This window comes from Coenobita brevimanus, chromosome 7 (genome assembly GCF_032717465.1).
Source record: "Coenobita brevimanus isolate Jiangsu-jjx chromosome 7, ASM3271746v2, whole genome shotgun sequence".
Taxonomy (NCBI): Eukaryota; Metazoa; Arthropoda; class Malacostraca; order Decapoda; family Coenobitidae; genus Coenobita; species Coenobita brevimanus.
Window position 1 is genome coordinate 10,106,749 of NC_136960.1, and position 22,500 is coordinate 10,129,248.

At 41.7% G+C, this 22,500-nt stretch overlaps 1 protein-coding gene across 1 annotated transcript in view; it reads left to right on the forward strand.

Moving 5' to 3' along the window:
* Nucleotides 1-22,500, forward strand: part of LOC145404913 (uncharacterized) — a 77,653-nt gene that overhangs the window by 52,309 nt on the left and 2,844 nt on the right. The gene's annotated exons all lie outside the window — the stretch shown is intronic.

Below are 22,500 nucleotides of genomic sequence, written 5' to 3' on the forward strand. Positions count from 1 at the left end.
CAGTGACCTCGCCAATAAAGACATTCAGGGCCAGAGTGATTCCCCAATCGATGACAATGTGGAGGACAAAGTTTACATAGCATTAGAGGAAGAAACAGTCAGAAATGATGATCAAGTAATGTCGCCAAAAAAGGTCAGGTATGTTGATGAGTTAGTGAGTGAAACAATGTTTATAATCCCTATATTACTGTTTGAAAACCAATATACTCTTATACTACATATAAATTCGAACCAAATAAATAAATAAATACCGTTTATGAGTGGTGTGGAATAGTTACCCTCCCATAGAACTCGTTTTCTTTTGAGCCAGCCTGATAGAAATCCCAGTAAGGTAAGGAGGTACTGCTACCTGTATCGAGTATTTTAAACCTCAGGTGAGCAACTTCTCTATAAATTTTCGATGTTTTTCACCAAAAAGCGGAGGTTTTAGCCAAAAAAAAAAAAAATCCAAAATAGCTCGGGATTGGGGGGTGTCGGAGGTGCGAAATAGCTGGGGACATGACAGGTTAAACTAGATTAAATTCGGAAAGGCGTGGTTACGTTAGGTCGTGTTAGACAAAGCTGTTAATGAGAGGTTGCATATTTATAAAAAGTGCATCCCTGACTAAATATTCATGAAATTTGTTTTGTACCACGCACAAGCTTGAAATACGAGAATGATTAATTGGTGCATGTAAAAAAGATAAAAAAAGTCAGATATTAATACTGACCACATGCACATATAAACATATATAATCAATAGTGTCCACATGTGAGTTATACACACACACACACACACACACACACACACTACTAAGGGTAGAAACATAACACACTTACACATGCATACTAGCATATATATATTACTGTATAGCAAATTTACACACACTGACATACAAGAACACAAACACAGGCTACGCACACACACACTACTACTGTACATCAAAAACGAGACACAGAGACACTACAATCAAACTCGGATCATGACCCGTGACCTTGACTTGTGACTGGTGGACTGATCTGCATCAAATCAAATAACTCCCTCCCATCCCCACACACATTGTACAAAATGTGCCAAGCTTAATTCAGACTGGATCAAATATTCAAGGAACGGAATACTTTCCCACCATAAATCTTGACCTTGATCCTTGACTATGTTTTTTGATCGACCTACATTAAAGTCAAAACCTTTTGCTCCAGTACTAGCACACACAATTTCTGTGTCAATTTTTATCCAAAAAGAATTAAGCATTCTTGTGATAACTCGTTACAAGCATCTGTATATGCAAACGGTCTCGATCACAGTGAGTACACCTTCGGCGTCGCTAACAAAGAGGCAAGATGTAAAGAATGAAGGGTGGGGACATGGGTGTAGGACAGAGAAGAACACGACAGAGAAAGGCAGACCAGGAAATGGTAGCGCAAGGCAGGAGAGAGCAAGAAAGACAGGCTAAGTAGGACAGGACACTGTAAGGAGGGGCAGGGCAATGGTGAGGCGGGCCGGAGAGAGGCAGGATGTGGCAGAACAGGCTGAAAAACAGAATGAGAGGCAGGCCAGAACAGGGAATGGTGGATCCAGGATGGAGAGGCAAGGGTGAGACAGGTACGGGTGGGTGAGACAATGCACCGCAGGGTGAGACAGGGCGAGGCAGGGCGGGGTAGAGGAAGATCAACTGAAAACAGGGCAACCGTGAAATTGTCTTGCCCGAAGTGTAAGTCGTCTTCTTCTTTAACACCAACAGTACCAGGATGTCTGTTGTTTTATTCTTACAAACGCCATACGATTTTGTTTAAATTAAGACAGACCACTGACAGCGAACGAGTTAGCTCCACCAGCCTTCTCCTTCTCCAGTATTCTCCTTACAAACATCCTCCTCCTCCTCCGCCGCCGCCATATCACTTACGTGTCTTTCTCGATGTCCCCTTGACCTTTCTTCGCTTTGTACCAGTGTCAGCAGGTGACTTCTCCATCTCTCACCCGGTCAACACCTCTAATTGGTCCGAGTATAACCCATCCTTCACCATGAGACAGAGGGTCCGGTTGCAACACATCAAAGGTGTCGCTGTGTCTGACAAAGTGTTTGGGTGTCTGTGTGTTCAGTTCAATATCAGGCTGTCTAAAATCAAATAAGTCTTTGTTTACATTTCATAATATAAATGCTTTGCTGCTTTCTGTGTGTGGAAACAGTGGGATGAAGTGACGACATGAGTTTTGGTGCCTCCCACTGGCTAATAAAAAGAGGGAAATCCAAGAGATGTGATGTCACGGTTATTGTCACATCTCGTTGGTTGGTTAGGATAGTGAACGAGTTCAAGGCAATGACATAATTTTTGCCATCCCCCACTACCAACGTAGGTTAGAGGTCACGGCAAAGAGAGACACATCAGAAGATGGCAACGCGAGGCAGGACAAAGCAAGATAAGACGGTGTGAGCAGGTCAAGGTAGTGTGAGGCAGGATACAGCAAAGAGAGGCAGGAGAGGACAAGGAGAGGCAGGGCAGGGCAAGGTAAGGTAGAGTGAGGCAGGGCAACGAGAGGAAGGGTGAACCAGACCAGATAGAGCCAGGATATGGCCAGAAAGACCAGAATATGTGAGGATAAGGCAGGACAAGGAAGAGACTGCACGTCAGCCTGCTGTGTGTCCTCGTCCGTCTGTGTGTGGAAAACTGTCCTAGAATATATGCTGACTACCAGATCCCCTTGTTAAGTACGTCATTACTATCACTGAAAGACAACCCAACCTCAGCACTTCCCCGGAAAGTCGCTAGAAATTTAACTTTTCTGACATTAAACAGGTGACAGGTTGCATTTTTGCGCGAGATTCAGGGGTATATTTAGACCCCCACAGACCTCACTTCCCCTAAGGGATTTACCATAAGGAGATGTAGCTACAGACGGGCTTTTGTTTTTAGTATTATCTGTCATTACCATCAACATATCCTGACTGTCCATATGGTACATGGGACGAGTGGGATCCAAAGGCACATTAAAGGGTTGTAAGGAAAAAATATCAATATCAGTAACAAGTAAGTGTAATCGGTATCATATCCAATTGCCTTTTACCTAAGCACTCAAAGTAATCAGCATCCCACAGGCTATACCAATCAAAACAAAACGCTTTATAAACACTTAAGGAGCAGAAACGTTCCCTAGACTATCAGACTAAGGGGAATGTAATCAACTTTCTATGTATCTTCCAGTAATTCGTTCGTAAATCTCTTGCTTCCTCAACTTCTCATCCTCGTTTCTATCCACAACTTGTCAATCATATCATCATCTCAGTGTTCCACTTTTGTCCGGTACCTTCACAGTAATTTAAACATTTCTCACCGCCCTACCCAACACACACGATACCAGTCCCTCCCCCCCCTCCCCCGTCTACCATCGAAGTACGCCTTTCTTTTTCATGCAAGAAGGATCCAAAGGCTTAAAGCCTGGATAATTGTTCCTCTGTGGACAACACACACACACACACACACACACACACACACACACACACACACACACACACACACACACACACACACACACACACACACACACACACACACACACACACACATTTTCAAGATCCATTCATTTCGAGATGCCCCCTACTTAACAACTTTTTACATTCCACGTACTTCATATATAACACTCGTTTCATTCTGTAACTACTTATTTTGTGTAAATAAATTCCCCTACATATCTACCTCACACTTTGAACTTTTTATGTTAATGCCACACAAACGTTTCATGTTGGTAGAGAAATCAGCGTATTAAAAACTCACTCGGGCTGACCACTTCCAATTGTCACTGCTTAATTAAAGTTTCTATGTCACTAATCACTTATTTAACCTGAATTATCCTATTTTTCACGACCAGTGCACCTACAGCTGTACTTCCCTTTTCTCATTACTGATAAGTACTGAAAATCTCATTATTTCGATGGCTTCTTCATTCACCTGTGCAATGCAAGTCATATACTCCCAGTCTCCACTACAATGATTTTATGTATCTCTACATGGGACATCTGGCATCGCAAGTTAGAGACATCCGCAAATGACAGATCTAGTGACTAAGATTCATTTCAACAACAAACAGCACAGCATCATTTGCATCAGTCAAGTATGAAAAGGTCCATCTTTCCCTATCCATCATCAGCTTCGTCACCTTCCCATCACACTTACCCCTTACAGCTCACCACGTACAGTGCATACAGTTCTTGTATACTGAGGGGAGACAGAGGTTTTTTATATCAGCATTTCGCCTTCTTTTTCCGACTCCTTCCAACCTCTCTTTCCGTCGCAGTGTTGCGACGTTATCCCTCAACAATCACCATTTCACTGGTCACTGTTCATCTTGTCTCCTTCCTTCATTACTGCAGGCGCACACCACTGGTTTGGCAACACATTCTCACCATTATTCTGTCCAACTCTTTAATACAAGAGCTAACCGATAGTCAATGACCATCATTTATGGAACAAGTTAATTGAGAAACTGTCCTCCAAAGTCTACATTTCTCTCTTGAATCTCACTACCTTTGTTCAGCTTTTCTTGAAGAACAACTTTCGTATTGCAGTTCCAGTCTATAGTACTTACTTCTTTCATTAAAAAAATTACCGTGACTTGTATGTTGACCCCATATACGCAAAACCATGAGCATTTGGTACAATCGTGTCTCTGTTCCATACCGTAGTTTACTAATCAGTCAAACCTCCAGCAACACATGCTTCATTATTATCATGGAAGCTTCCCAGTAGCCAACGGTGACTGAAGATGACAAAGTAAAGCAACACAAATGGTTGATATTTACTTAAAGAACTGTGCACATAAACCCCTCTGGTGACCACATCTAAGGCTAACACTTGACTGGTATTGTTGTAGTGTTGATTAAGCCTTCACTCGTATTTACACCTCGCCGCCACTAAAAAAGAACAGCATTTGTGGAAATACCTATCTCCTTATGACAACACGGACAAGCCAGAGGTCCTTTGTGATTCCCTTTTCGACCTGCCGTTATTCTGGTCGTCCATTCACAATTCACTCTTTGGCTCCTACCTTGTTTGTCATTAAGCACGTACCAGCGCTTGGGGCAGTGACAGAACCTGTATCTCTAACCACCTTAAATCAAGCTGAATATTCCTGGTATCCTTTCCAACCCATTATGTTCGCCTCCTTATCACCTAACGTCCATTATTTCTGAGGGGAAGAAAGTGTGGGTGAGCGAGGGGCAGTGAGGGAGATTTTTGTGCTCATAAAAAGGCCTAATTTGAGAGTGGAGGAGGGAAAATCAATTACTGGGCACTTTAGCCTGTCACTGGCAGCCAGGAATAATCATAAGTCCCTCACCAACACCATCCCTTTGGGTAGGGTGGAATGGAGTGGAGACAAAGAGGGGTGATGAGCTGGGAATTTTTGTTTCTTTCCGACACACTGCACGTGCCACCCTAATCTTCCTCCTCCATTCTTCATTTAACTGCATAGATCTACGAGGTACCCCCTGTTACGGCACTTAATACAGAGTGAACTGGTAATATTGTGATAGCTACGTAGTACACGCCATTAATCTGTATAGCTTGATATAAATACAGTTTCTGACCACTGACAACAGGTGTTATTGTCTTTTCAGTACATCTCACGGTGGACACAGGCAGCGCTCACGACTAGTGTACATAGTGGCTGCAAATTCCAAATAATACAACACAATTGTAACGCCACTAATTTGAAAGTAACGTGGGCGCTCATGCGAATAAGCTTTTATTTTGATTAGCTAATGACTGAAAATTTCCCATTCGGTTACTCTCTCTCTCTCTCTCTCTCTCTCTCTCTCACACACACACACACACACACACAACATTTGATTAATTGCAATCTTTTCGACTTTCCTTGTATGGTAACTCTTTTTCGCTTGACTGACACCCACATCCACATTTACATCCTAACCCTTTTCCTCTCCCTCACCCACACCCGCATTTAACACACCACACCTCCCCCTCCCCCATTAACCTCTCCATACCCACTCCCACACCTAGCCTACACACATCCACCCCAATCTCCCGATGCTTCCACCCCTCACTATTGAATGAACATATACTGAACAATTAAACAGCTTTAGCATATACAGTGCATCGAAGGAAAGTGACGTCGGAAAAGGAATACAAAAGAAAACAAAACTAGAATTTATTTAGACACAGCCAGCACCTGTGGGAGAATTGCAAGTTGATGTTCTAGCGCTGAATGAAACTGCGGTCTTTGGGTGGTGCAAATTTTTCACACGCGGCAGACTTTTGCAGGCTACATTGTTCTCCCTTCAACCATACAATGATAATGAGTTTGATATTACCATGGCGGATCTGTGTCTAGGTGGCCATCACTTGCTTCTGACAGCTAATTCTAGATCCTAAACTGGCCTCAAGCGTTCATTTTACATTAATGGAATCGAGAGAGAACGCGAAATTAGCAGCGAAAGAGAAAGTAAGGGAGAGAATGAGATATCATGGATGAATAGTGCGGAGGGGAAAAAAGAGGAGAATGGAAAGTATGATGAAAGGGAGAATGTGATCAAAATCATACGAAAGAGACAAAGAGAGGGTGAGAGAAATGACAGATACAAGCAGAAAAAAAAGAAAAAAAGATAGGAATAAGAAGGGAGGTAGATGACAAAGAACAACACTGCGGAAGAAGGGAGAGAAGAAAGAGGGAGGGAGTTGAGACAGGTGAGCTGGGACAGGAAGAGAAAGGAATAACATAAGAGAATGGAGGACTGGGAGGAACAGGAAAACTCATCATTCTTATCCCAATACTCTTCTCACTATTATAGGCTATATGGGACAGGTAGGATCCAGAAACAGGAAAAATGACAGTGTATGAGAACTGACTTCAGGGTTATCTGCTGAAATATGCCACACCTCTGTTGACTCATCATCCACGGTTAATGCAAAAGGAGAGAGAGAGAGAGAGAGAGAGAGAGAGAGAGAGAGAGAGAGCAGAAGTGATAAGGAAAGTCTGGTAAAACGAAGCAGAAAATGTAATAATCAAGGGCCTTGGCCATATATTGAGGACCACAGCAGTTACTGTGACCAGTCTGTCTGTCTGTCTGTCTCTCTCTCTCTCTCTCTCTCTCTCTCTCTCTCTCTCTCATATAACAGATCTATCTCAGTTCATATAAGGCGCCATTCTTTATTTAATCTCCCCATGATCGGGTCTTGGGAAATGGAATTTTGTTTGTAAGTAATACTTCCTATGAACTGAGCATTTCTAGTTATTTCTCATTTATCTTAGCTATTAGTGTCTACGATTGAAGTTCAACAGCATTTGCCCTAACTGCAAAATCTGTGGGAAGTAGGCATGTGCTATTTTTTTTTTTTTTTTTGTTCCAACTGTAATGCGACCCTGAGTTGGACTACACTGCCGAGGAGGTTGCTACGGACATGCCTTTAAAAGGCGCATCATACTCGTACTTTCTTCCAAATATTTTCCAATTATAATGCATGTGGTTATGTTTAATATGACGAACAATGTGATGAAATGAAATCGCTTCAAAGCTCTCCAAGATCTAAGACTCATAATCATCTGATTTATCTCATCATCCCCTGTGCCAGACATAAAAGAGATGTCTTTTAACAAGGCTGGGTGAAGGGGGTTGAATAAAGGAACGCAGAACCGCATCGTCTGTAGCGAAAAAGTGAAAGAGTTATAGTGAAGAAGGGATGAGCAGGGTGGGAAAAGGTAGAATAGACGTGATGGGTAGCCCGTCGTCTAGACAAGGCTTAGGTTATACGGTAAGTAGTTTAGAATTGCGAGGTCTACAGTACTAAGGTGGAGGGGTGAAAGGGTGGAGAGGTGAGAGAGCGCAAAGAAGGACAGCAGTAAAATAGAGTCCTGAAGAAAATCAATGGGTATAATGAGTTAGACAGTGATGGCCGCCATATACTGAGCCACACCATTTACGGCACTGTTACACCTTGGTTTAGCCTCGCCTAATGCCGGAAGACAGGGGGTGTCGGGGTGAGGGGGTGTGGGAGTGTGGGGGTGAGGTGGGGTGAGGGGTGAGGTGGGGTGAGGGGTGAGGGGGTAGAGGGGGGAGGAGTATAGGGGTTCTTATTGTGTAGGAGTGGGGGAGGATAGTCTGAAAGGAAAAAGGGACTGACAGGAAAAGTGGAGTGTGGAGAGATATGGTACAGAGGTGTGAGGAGGATAAAGCAGTGTAAAGATGACTTTTATCAAACAATCCTTTGAAGGACAAAAACAATTATATTTATTGTTTAAAAACGTACTAAATATTTATACCTGAGTTTTTCATGGCGGCGACAATCTTACACTCACTTGATGTAGCGCTGTCTACTTCTTCCTTGACCCCTCTCATTCTTTTTCTGGGTCTGCCCTCTGCTCTTCCTATTTCTCCCATGCTTCCGGTCAGTTTTAATGCTCTACTTTCCCTTTCAGGTAGCTTTACACTGAGTGGCAAGCCTATATGTCTTCTGTAAGCTGGGAATCCATTTACAACGCTAGGTTGTATCCATATAACTAACCCATAAGTGTTTCCTACATGTCAGCAAGTGGGTTGGCAGAGGGTTAGTGCCCCTCCCCGTAAAACAACTAACTCAAAGTCAAACGGTCATACCTTATGGGACTGTGGCGTCTGACTATAGACAGATAGCTTTTCATGTCGAAAGCGGGATACTGTTTGTTCCATGTTTGTCTCTGTGCGTGAGTCTGTGCTGTCCAAACTCCCTTGCCATGGATTAACGTCTTTTGTTCCTTTGATTTCTTCATGTCTTAGTGACAGGAAAATAAGAGTAAAAGTAGATGATGTATATTCCAATTTTCACTCAGTTAACGCCGGCGTGCCGCAGGGGTCAGTTCTGGAGCCAGCCCTATTCTTGGTTCATATTAATGATCTCTTATCTGTCACCCACAATCTCATCCAATCATACGCAGATGACTCAACACTACATAGTTCATTCACACTCAGACACCCATTTACAAAGTTTAATATCTCTACCTCTCAACTCAGTACAGCCATCTCCATAAATCAAGACCTATCTACGATCAGTGAATGGGGACAAAAGAACCTTGTCTTATTTAATTCTAGTAAAACTAAATATATACAATTTAATAATAGACAGACATTGCCAGATTCGTACATTACCTTCAGTTCTACTAATATTCCCATCTCCAACAGTATTGAAATTCTTGGCGTCTCACTTAACAATGACCTCAGCTGGACCTCTCATGTTAGAGCACTTGCTAAAACCGCCTCAAAAAAACTTGGATTATTAAACAGAGTCCGTAACTTCTTCGCTGATGTGCAGTTAGTTATAATTTATAAGAGTCATGTGCACTCTCAGCTTGAATATTGCTCACTCTTGTGGAATGGATGTGGAGAGGTTGCATTAAAACAACTAGATAAAATTCAGAACAAAGCTGTTAGAATTATTATTAATCCTGTCATTAAAAATATACTACCTCCCCTGCATGTAAGAAGGACCTTGCATTATTTTACATATATTTTTATGGCAAATGCTCAGACGAAGTTGCATCCATGGTGCCACCTTTCCATGCCTTCCCTCGTGCTACACGGGCATCAGGTAGCGCTCATGACTGGAATGTCACTCAGCCATATTGCAGAACTTCTGCCTATGAGAATTCTTTCATTCCCCGAACTGCATCTCTCTGGAACTCGCTTCCCCAGAGTTGTTTCCCTCCAAATTTCAACCCACAGATGTCCAAGTCTGTTACAGATATTTTATGAACAGAGGACACCAGTAATCTGGTGTATGGATTATTGTTTTTTAATTCATTTGTTTTTCCTTCCTCCGTTATTATTAAAAATCAATCAATCAATCAATCAATAACTCGGGCAGTTCTCATCGGATTTGAGCAAAACTTGGTGGGGGGGTTAAGGATCTCAGTAAGTGTTGACTCTTTGTTCTTTAGAAAGGCTAAGGTCACATGGATGGGTAAACATAAAATGTCTGACACGATTTAAACTAAGTATAGTGGAATGGTCGACAATAAGCGAAAACTGAAGTGTTTCCACTTTGAGAACAATCATCCAAAGGTCAAGGTCAAAGGGCAATATCAAAAGTTAGACCCTATAACTCAAGCAAATTTTATTCGATCTGGACAAAACTTGATGCAAGGAATGAAAGTCAATAATGAAGAGATTCGATACTGAGAACAATAGGCCAAAAGTCAAGAGCACAGGGCAAGGTAAAATCAGCCAGCTTTGAAACTATCTAGACTAAACTAGGCAGAAGGCTTGCAGGTCAGGCAAGGATGAAGTAATATGACTTTGAGTACAGTCTGTCGAACGTGAAGGTCACAGAGCAAAGTAAAATGTTTGACTCCATGACTCACTATTGGGTACTGGTGTTGCACACTCCGTGTGATGCTTTTGGTCCTGTCACTCATAATGCACTTATCAAGTTGTATATTACTTTTGAGATGGTATACCGTATTTCAAAACTGAAGTAGCTTAATACTGCGTGAATTTTCTTTGATTATGAGCGAGAACGAAGCCCTCGCGAGTCTCTCAAGTTGTGGCATTCTCTCAACATGTGAGCGGCCCAACCAGATCCCGCCCGACTATAACGCTTTTGAGAAGCTTATATCTCAGCAACCACAAGGCCGATCACTACGTGGTTTGCACCATATGATAGCCCAATTCTTTAAGATTTGTTTTTGACAACTTTCATCACACCCAGGCAGTGCACGTGGCACGTGACACACGCCAAGTGCAGCATCTCGAAAATTTTCAAAAGAGGGCCACAGGCCAAACAGTTTCTCGTAAAAGCATGAAACTTGGTATGTAGATAACTATCAATATACTCTAGGCATCCTCAGGGTGTAAGGCCACATTTCAATGCTTTCGGATTTAATGGCCTCTCTCGAACCTCGCCGACAAAGGAGTTTTACTAGTTAATACATCAGTGATGATGCCAAGTCTCCTACTCGTCTTTTTCCCATTTTTTCGCAAAAATTACATTTAACATACACTCTACAGTATAAAAACTCAGTGGGCGTGGTAGTGAAAGTCTGGCCCAGGGAGGAAGTGACTTACCTTCAGGAGTCACTGGTGCTGGCTGGTGTCTGCATTAAAGTGCACAAAGAAATGGCTGTTGTCCTATGCCTTTTTCATTGTCGCTCTTGCTACTCCACAACCACCGCTATTTTCATGACTAGCACCTTCCCAACGCACACACGTCACTACGACTAGCTATCCTTGTATGATCATTGCCCTCACACAGGCCTTCACCATTACCCTCAGTTACACGCATATTCCATTCCTGTCATCATTACCACCACTCTAGTTTCATCCCCACTACCTCAGCCTCATCGCCATCGTCCTGTCACTAATACTACAAAAGTAATACAAAGGCAATACAAAGGAAAATAAACACAGCAACAGACCTATTGGTTCCTTCAAGGCTGTTTGTTTTAGAGTACGTTAAAACTAAAGTAACTATTTTAAGAATGAATGACAAGCAGTAAGGCTCCGCCCCTTCCCATTACTACTGCTATTGCTACGACTACTACCACCATTACCATGCTGCCATCCCCTTATATCATCACCACCACCACCATCACCACCCATCCTGCCAATAACACCTCCACTATCTCCCATCTTACCCCACTAACACATGTATTTTATAGGAAAATAACACTCCTAGTGAGGTAAAGGTCTTTACCGAGTAACAAGACTCCACTCTGCTGATCTGAGTAACAGCATTTCGCTCTGCTGACCTGTGTTAAGTAATTCGATACTGCTCAGCAGAGAGGAACGTTGTCACTCATTATACACCTCCGTCTCACAAGATGTGTTATTACCAAATCTGCAAGCATTACCCGCCACATGACATCCACACACACATACACTCTCTCACCAGCCCTGAAAGATTTAAAAAGAAAAGGAAAAAGGTGGGAAGGGAGGTTCGTGGTGATAGGGGAAGGGAAATTAAATTGAAATCGTACAAATACAGACTGTGTATGTGTGTGTGTGTGTGTGTGTGTGTGTGTGTGTGTGTGTGTGTGTGTGTGTGTAGAAAGACATTCAACAAGCACAACGGGGCAAAATAATACAATTTTCAGCAGGCAAAGAGTCAGGCAGAAGCCAAATATGCATGCAAGTTGGCAGTCAAGTACACGCTAAGAACATTCAGCGCTTTTGGCAAGAGTAACCTGAATTACATATTACACTATTTCACGACATCAGTATTTACAAATATTTTTCACAATGCTGATTACATTCAAAATACAGGTGCAATATTAATTTAAATGTTTTCCTCTAATGACACTAATTCTGATTACCTGTTCCCTGTATCTACTGCGGTATTCAGTAACATAATTACTATTCTTTGCTGGTGAGAAATATTTGTTTTAGTCTGCAAGGCTAATGAATGTTTAGGTTATCAGATAATCATATAACACCTCCTTCGACAGTAGTTACAATAAGCCTTTCCACACCTATAGTATACCGGTCCGTGCAGCATTAGGCAGCGGTGGGTCAATTATCCTGTACATGAAAATCGTTAGTCTTTTTATGCAATGAAGCAGAAACCAGAAGCTAGAAATCATCAAGATTGTTCCCTCCTAGAAAAATGAAAAATATATAAGAGGCAAATTCTAGATCCTTTCCTTTCAAGATGCCTAAAGACACTGCGTTTACATGACTTTAGGTCAGACAAGGAAAAACAGAGAGGTAAACAGCTCCAGTTGCTTTTCAGTACCCACAAAACACGGCTTGATGTATTTAACAGAGCTGCCTGCCTGTATGTCAGTCCTATGCACACTGGCTGCTATAAATAATACTGAACACACATAGCTTACATGCATTTTATGGTCCACATCTGCCTATACGATATTTAGTACTTTATATACTTAAGAAAAATGTCTAAATACATATATTACAGAGTTACACAATACTGTACCGAGTATTGTATATGCGGCGGCTCCTGCAATACGTACTAATTAATAACAATGTGTTACAATAAAATATAATATCCCAATACTTACGCAAATATAGCGTAGTTTTGCAACAGTAGCAAGACTAGGCCATATTTCACTCTCTCTCTCTCTCTCTCTCTCTCTCTCTCTCTCTTACACACACACACACACACACACACACACACACACACACACGAGAAGAAACGACGACGACGACGAAAATGAAAACAAATGGAAGAAAACAAAAATGAATGGGGGGGAGGAGGAGGATATCGATGCATGGTAACGTCGAGAGAGAGAGAGAGAGAGTATGCTGGACGAAAACGGAAGTAAGACGAGGGAGGGGGAAGGGATAATATAAACACTAAATCTAACCATCAGAAAGGGCACACTACCACCGCATCAAACCTCAAGAACACACGAAGACCAAATCACGAAAAGCTTTGATAATAAATAAAAATCAGACTTTAGAGGTCACCTGTGTCGTAAACTACTGCCTAAAAATAGAACAAATGAATAATGTATTATATGAAGTGTCATACATATATAGTTACTGTCACACGCCCAAATTCCGTAAAAAATATATAAAAAAAAACATATCTGAGACTCGGAACTAAATTTTTGTTCCCTGCCACCGGCGTCTTACAGGTGCAACAGGTCGAAAATCCATTGATTCCCGGGTTGCTCCAAACATTTAGGCTACATTAGGTTAGGTTAGGTCAAGCTAGAGTAGGTTTAATTGGCTTAGGTTAATTAGGGCAAACAACTGGTGGAAGACTAACCTAGGGGCCCATTCGACCTCAATACAGCAGGTGGCCAGTTGATGCAGTGTGTGTGTGTGTGTGTGTGTGTGTGTGTAAATCTGATGAGATTTTATAACTGATATCTACAAAATTAGTCATTTTCAGCTAATTTTTGAAACTAGGAATACGATAACTTGTTTGTAGTTTACTGTGAAAAAAGAAGAAAAACAATTGTAAGTTATATGCTCTCATTCATTTTCACACATAAAATATAAACTAACCTGCTCAGGCAACAGCCTGCTCAAGTCACTGGTTTCGTCACTCAATATCATGAGTACGGTATGACGTCACACTCCATCACTAGTTTAGTCACAGAAGCCTTATCATGAGTACGGTGACGTCACAGTCCATCACTGGTTACGTCACACAAGTACTACCATGAGTTCGGTATGACGTCACACTCCATCACTGGTTACATCACAAGTAGTACAAAGTTCGGTATAACGTCACACTCCATCACTAGTTACGTCACACAAGTACTACCATGAGTTCGGTATGACGTCACACCATCACTAGTTGTGTCGCACATGTAGTTCCATGAATTCGGAATGACGTACCCATCACTGGTTACGCCACATTAGTACTATGAGTTCGGTATGACGCCACAGCCTATCATTACTATAGTTTCGTTACACTACCACTACCGTAAGTACGATATAATCATGAGGGATCAGACATGTTACAGTCCAAACCCAGGACAGGCTTTTTCATTCATTATCTTTGTAAATCGGGTTTTTCTTCACCAACACAGTGTATCACTACACTTTTCACGTCAAGAGTTTCACCAAAAGTTTGTATTTTCACTGTAGCGAGTGCTGGGTCAACAAAACACTCAGTTCAACCTCCAAAATAACTGTCGTAGAGTATTATGGCATAACCCAACCCCACCAAACAGAAACTGACAACTGAGGCTCGGGGGCCGGGGGCTAATGCTTGCCTACTTCGTGTTGACGCGCCTGTCTGCTCTTATCACGATTCACAACCACATGCTTTTACTAATAATATCAAAAGCGCCGCAAACACCACCCACTGGCCCTCCAGTAATCCAAAAATTATAAAAACAAAGTTCAATTAATACTTTATTGAAGATACCTTTATAATATCCATGTAATATACAAATTTACCGACGCACTTACTTACTGGAGCAGTTGACAGCCTTGCTGTGGACGGCTGTGGAGCCTGTCGGTGACCACGGAAAATGAGACGCATCTTTCTATTCTTTCGCGGTTTTTATTCTACGCACGGTACGTTATCAAGACATAATTATTAAGCACATTTTAAGGCCACTTAGGTATGGAACGTTGTGGAGGGTGTTTAGTGTGTAAAAATGGTTAAATGTGTTACGAAAAATATTGGCAAGAATGGGCGTAGGCAACATCCGTCACGGTGCTACAGTGATCAGCCTTCGAGTGAAATTTAACGATAACGCTTAACAGGCAACGCAGCATCCCAGAACATAATATAGTCATCGTAACTGAGCTCAGAGTCTCCCCTCCTCTCATACCATCCCGTCTTCCAGGCTTCAGATGTTTCAAGTTACCAGGTTCCAAAATCAAGACGAAATAAATGTGACGAAAGACAAAAGAACAAATCGACTGGTGTGATCCTAAAATCTGTGTTTAGAGTTCATGGTTTATTATTATTTTTTTTTTTATATGTTATCTCTCTGCATCATACATCGGCTGCGCATGACTTAGCTTATCATTCCTTTAATCCTTTTCGTCCCTCTCCTCACCTGCCCCCACACCATACGGACCTGCATAATTTTTCACTCCAAATTAAACTGATTTCTATTCATCTGGTTGCTTTGTGCATAAAGTGTATTATCCCATCCTGAATTCTACAGTTCTCAAAGTGAATCGGAGTTCCAAAAGAACTGACTAAAGTCTTTAGAAATAAACCCCACAAACATATGAGTAATGGACCGATTCGGGAAAATATTGGATTTATTATGTTTATAAAGGATTATGGAATGCAGGAAATGGATTTGTATCGGCCCAATGAACGATTTCATTATCAGAGAGTATTGGCATGCATGATCTGGTTCCATATTGGCCCAGTACATGCTTCAAGATATTGGATGTTAAGGAATTGGGTCTTTATTGGCACAGTATATGATTATCAATATCAGGCAGCAGTGAAAACCAAACACCGAAATCAATGGATATGGCTAACCTGTATTCACTCTTGTGTAATATAAGCATAAAAACGGCTTCTTTGAAATATATATATATATATATATATATATATATATATATATATATATATATATATATATATATATATATATATATATATAAAACTGCCCAGGATTCGAACCTGCATTATCACATTGAGCCAGTCATTCTTGTATCCATTTGACCACCATAACATCTTACTCTTGTGGGCTTGAAAGGAGATATTTCCTGTTTTTATTTTTGTTCAGCGACTGTATATTAGAAACTCTATGTTTATTTGATATAAATATTGGTATTAATCTTGTAAAGTTACTATCGGTACCCAGTATCATGCATAAAGTTAAATACCATTCATCACAGGCCATATGCTCATATATTGGAACAACAAAATGTCATTATTTGGTATGGCAGAATATTCCAAAAGCAAGTATGTATTTTATTAATATTTTATGGAACTGTTTGCTTCAATTATAATAATAATAGTTTCTGCTATGCTGTTTCTACTTAAACTGGCATCTTTCCCTCTTGAATAATGCGTTATAACAGAATCTAATGCATTAGAATATGCTGACAGTCACGATCGAAGACAGACAGGATGTAGTTAAGCCCCATTATTGTCTTATACTGCCATTGAACTAAGTGGGAAAAAAAAAAAAACTGTAAAATGCAGGCTATGTTAATGAGGCATTTATTTTACACTCCCCAGAACCACATATACAGCAGATGGAGCATAAAAACGTTATATATATATATATATATATATATATATATATATATATATATATATATATATATATAATTAGGTCTATAAAATAATTAAACTTGTCACTGGGGGCTACATATCCCTGGTGGCGCAGTGGACAGCGTATTGGCGTGTGGGTTATATGAACACAGGTTCGAAGCGCGCCTCTATAAATCATTTCAGACATCTATTGCTTGACACCAGTGCAGGTCATAAGGAGAGCTTGGCTTAACATCATACGGTCTGCGTAAATTGATAAAATGTGGGTGGGCTCCACGAAAAAAAAAAAAAAAAAGCATGAATTTAAATCTTTTTTATATCGGATATTGGAACTATAATGGAAGACAATAATTGGCCCATAATCAGATTGATACATGGCCGTTAATGGGCCGGGATGCAAACGGGTAATGGATTTACATTGGCCCATTACTAACAGTAGAATATGGAAGTATGGGGACAATACTTGATGTACAGGAAAACCAGTATTGGGCCATTATTGTGCTAATAGTTCAATGTTTGTTGGGAAGTAATCACAGTGTCTTGTATCTCAGTGATAAACAGTTTATCAGAGTCTGTTATTAATGTACGGAATAATAATAAGGACAGCAACTTGGTCTGACTGAATAACAATGGCATTTTAAAAAGTTCGCATCACCGTGATACCCGTCCATACGAGAGACAGACAGAGAGAAAGGGAGAGAAAGAGACTATGTAGATAGAGTGAGAACTGAAGGTTTGAAGAGGTGGGTTTGGGGGTAAGTGGAAAGAGGATATGTTGGAGGGGTGGATAGAGGAGAGGTGGGGTGAGTGAATAAATGAATTAAACCCGACACGTAATATACATGAGGGGCTGTCACTCGTAAGGAGATACATTTACGTCTATCTATCTATCTATATACCTAGGCAGCTTCCCCTAAGAAAATGGCGGTAGCCGAGACAGGACGACACACTCCCCATTTACACATCCATTCAAACACATTCGCATCTTAACCCCAAAGGGGAGAAGGGACAGATCCTTACCGCACCACACCGCACAACGGTCAACTGCGCAGTGCAATTAGTGACATCCGCAGCAGGGCCCGACAGCAGAGCTGGTTTACCCCTGCCACATCATAATAGACCCATCCCTTTACCCGCACCTGACCTGACTAGCTGATCAGACCGAATGCGGGAGAATATCCCGTCAGGGCTGCGTCATCATTTATTCATTCACAATTTCTCTCCATTTATTTCTGTCACGCACAGCCACTCTTCCTTGCTCAACAGACATCCCTCCTGCATCCAGCGCTCTCTTCACACTGTCCATGAATCCTATTCGTGGTCTCACTTTCAGCCTTACACCTCTCACATCAGATCTAGTTATCTTTTTCACCAATCGCTCATTATCCATTCTCTCCATATGGCCAAACCATCGCAACACCCTCTGCTCAACTCTACCAGCCATCTCCCGAACAACTCCAGTTCTCCTTCGCACTTCATCATTCCGCACCCGATCCATACACGCCACTCCACACATACACCTCAGACACCTCATCTCCATTACATTCAAACTTTTCCTCTCTGCTACACCCATATTTACATTTATATATATATATATATATATATATATATATATATATATATATATATAGATAGATAGATAGATATAGATATATATACACGTGTTTTGCATGGACTATAACGAGGATTGTAACCACAATGCCAATTCCATCATTGTCAGTTACATGATCTTCCCTCGTAAATTACATGATGCCTTGAGTACCTGGCAAATGACTGGTGTATTTTATGCACTAAACCACGAGGCGACAAAAATATAATGGGGGTAAGTGTGAACCAGAAAACACAAGAGGTTAGAGAAAAATCAACAAAAGAGAAAAAAGAAAATCCTGGTCTAGATAAGGGTAGTGATGGTGTTGATTTCAGCCCTAAGCCTAGACGTGATGCCAGGTGTAACCAATGGTCGTCCAGACAATGGGTTGTATTTTGGAATCATTAGAGGTGCAAGAAAAGTGTCCCAGTGGAGTGTGAGTGATGAAACACTAATGTGCAATTCGACAACCTCTCCAGGCCAGTCCATACACTGCGGTGTAACACACACACACTGTGTCCAGCCACTTATTTTGAGTGTAAACAGTTGTGATGATGTGGTTGTTGCGGCCACACTCCTACTCTACACACTTCTTCCATCCTTTCAGCCGGGGATGGTACCGGGCGTCTCCAGCCCCTCTCCTTCCCGATTGGGGCTGCCCCTTGGGGTAGCATATTGCCTGGTCCTGGTGGAGGTCTGCTACTGAGCAGAATTTAGTGTGATATTATCTCTCTCTCTCTCTCTCTCTCTCTCTCTCTCTCTCTCTCTCTCTATATCTATATATATATATATATATATATATATATATATATATATATATATAAATAAATATATATATATATATGGAGCCTCTGTGGTACAGTGGTAAAGTCTGTGTGCTCATACACTGAAGAACGAAGATTCGCGGCCCGCCAGGGTAATAAACTTTGGGAGCGTTCTTCAGGCCACGTACTGCATTGGCGGACATAATGGGTGCTGTAGTTGAACCAGAATCGCATATTATAAACTATGCTTGCACCCAGTCAGCTTGTGCGGGCCGATTACACTTGCTTTACAGACTACACACACATCCAAAGCCACTCCAACACTACAATTACACTTACAAGCATTTCTTACCCTACATACAATCTCTACTAGACAGCCTAAGCCACTTGGTAGATACATTGGCTGTATCGTCCCTACTTCGGTAGGGATAGGCCGATCCTGCTGTGGACACTCAAACAGCTGATGAGATGAGATGTAGTTCACAAACTACACACACATCCAAAGCCACTACAACACTACAATTACACTCACAAGCACTTCTCACCCTACATTCAGTCTCTGCCAGACAGCCTAAGCCACTGTGTAGAAATACATTGGCTGTATTGACCCTGCTTCGGTAGGGATAGGCCGGCCCTGCAGTGGACCTCAACGGCTGATGATGATGATATATATATATTTTCTCATGGGACAATGTAGGATTGGATTACTTCTACGATGGAACACATTCTATCCATTTCTCCTTTCTCTGAAATCTCCATTCTAGGAGATTTCAATGTTCACCACCACCTTTGGCTCTCCTTTCCTTTCACGGATCCACCTGGTGAACAAGCCTACATCTTTTCTATCCTTAATGACCTAGAGCAGCTTGTACAGCACCCTACCCGTATCCCTGACCACCTTGGAGAGAGCTCCAACATACTTGACCTCTTCCTCACAACTAATCCTTCTGCTTACTCTGTTAATCTTTTCTCTCCGTTGGGCTCCTCCGATCACAACCTTATTACCTTAACCTGTCCTATCACTCTGGTATGGCCTGTGGACCCTCCAGGGAAACATCGTCTGTGGCATTTTGGAGCCACGGACTGGGAGGCCCTCAGGCAGTACTTCTTTGATTTTCCCTGGAATAATTATTGCTCCCATGGCCGTGGGCCATCTGAGTGTGCCTTGCGCATTACGGAGGTTATTCTCTCGGGCATGGAAGCATACATTCCCTTTTCATATCCTTTGACTAACGCAAGAAAGCCTTGGTTTAATCACGCTTGTTCTAATGCTGTCCGCAACAAGGAGATGGCCTACAAAAGGTACCGGAGCCAACCCACCCCTGAATCACATCATCTTTACATTTCTGCCCGGAATTGTGCTAAGTCTGTTCTTCGCTCTACTAAAAATAATTTCATCCATACTAAACGCTCTCAACTCTCCAACTCGAATTCTTCCCGCTCCTTCAGGCACCTTGCCAAAAATCTTTCTAACCACTTTACCTTATCATCCTTCCCTCCTCTTTTCTACTCTGATGGTTCTGTAGCTATTTCTTCTACTGATAAAGCAGATCTCTTTGCACAGACTTTCTCCTCCAATTCCACCTTAGACGATTCCGGTGCTGTTCCTCCATCACTTCCCCCCTCTGACTTCCTCATGGCTGACATTAAAATTTCTTCAGCTGATGTATTTTCTGCCATCACTGGCCTCAGTACTAACAAGGCATATGGGCCTGATGGGGTCCCTCCTGTCGTTCTCAAGAACTGTGCTTCTGTGCTTACACCCTGCCTAGGCAAACTCTTTCGCCTTTGTCTGTCAATTTGTACCTTTCCTTCTTGCTGGAAGTTTGCTCTCATTCAGCCAGTCCCAAAGAAGGGTGACCACTCCCAACCCTCCAACTATCGTCCAATTGCTTTAACGTCCTATATTTCAAAAGTTTTCGAGTCAATTCTCGATAGAAAAATTTTAAGGCATCTTTCCTATCACAACCTTCTTTCCGATCGTCAGTACGGGTTCCGTCAGGGACGCTTCACTGGCGATCTTCTCACTTACCTTTCAGACTCCTGGTCATCCTCCTTTCGGGACTTTGGTGACAGCTTTGCCATTGCACTTGACATCTCAAAGGGTTTCGATCGAGTCTGGCATAAATCTTTAATTTCCAAACTGCCCTCCTACGGTTTCTATCCTTCTATCTGTGCCTTCATTGCTAGCTTCCTTTCTGGTCGTTCTATAGCCGCTGTTGTAGACGGCCATCGTTCTTCTCCTAGATCTATTAACAGTGGTGTTCCTCAGGGCTCTGTCCTATCACCAACTCTCTTCCTTTTATTCATCAATGATCTTCTAAGCTGTACATCTAACCCTATCCACCCATACGCTGATGACTCCACCCTTCACCTTTCCATTCGGTTCTCGCAACGCCCATCTCAACAGTTACTTCAACAAACAAGGGATGAGGCTATGGCACACCTAAAGTCTGACTTAGCTCGTATCTCTGACTGGGGTAAAAATAATATGGTTGTTTTTAATGCATCTAAGACTCAGTTCTTACACCTATCAACCCAACAAAATCTTCCACAGTTATACCCACTAATGTTTAATAATATTCAGCTTAATCCTGCATCATCCTTGAACATGCTTGGGGTTTCATTTACTCGGGACTTATCTTGGAAAGATCATATTACATCTCTTGTAAAATCTGCTTCCAAGAGATTGGGTGTGCTAAGCCGACTCCACTCTTTCTTTACCCCTGCACAATTGTTGACTCTATACAGGGGTTTTATCTGCCCCTGTGTGGAGTACAACTCTCATGTGTGGGGAGGCTCCCCACATACAGCTCTTCTCAATAGGGTGGAGTCAAAGGCTTTTCATCTCATTAATTCTCCTCCTCTTACTGACTCCCTTCAACCTCTGTCTCTTCGCTGCACTGTTGCATCTTTATCTCTTTTCTATCGCTACTTTAATGGTCACTGCGCCTCTGAACTGTCTGCTTGCATTCCTCCACCTCTACGACGGGCACGTAACACCCATCTGGCAGCAAACTCTCATCCCTTTTCTGTCCAGCTCTCTAATGCAAGAGTTAACCATTACTCCCAGTCTTTCATTTATGCAACAGGTCAGCTCTGGAACTGTCTCCCTCTGTCTGTATTTCCTGCTGCCTATGATCTCCAGTCTTTCAAACGCAGTGTGTCCAGGCATCTCAACATGATCGGATCTTGAATTTGGCTTTCTATTGTATTTTGTTTTTCTCTTGGAGGGAACTATTACTGCGGGCTCATGGCCTTTGGTTCCTTCTTCCTCGCATAAATATATATATATATATATATATATATATATATATATATATATATATATATATATATATATATATATATATATATATATATATATATTTTCTCATGGGGCAATGTAGGATTGGATAATGGATATATATATTACACTTGGTTCACAAACTACACACACATCCAAAGCCACTACAACACTACAATTACACTCACAAGCACTTCTCACCCTACATTCAGTCTCTACCAGACAGCCTA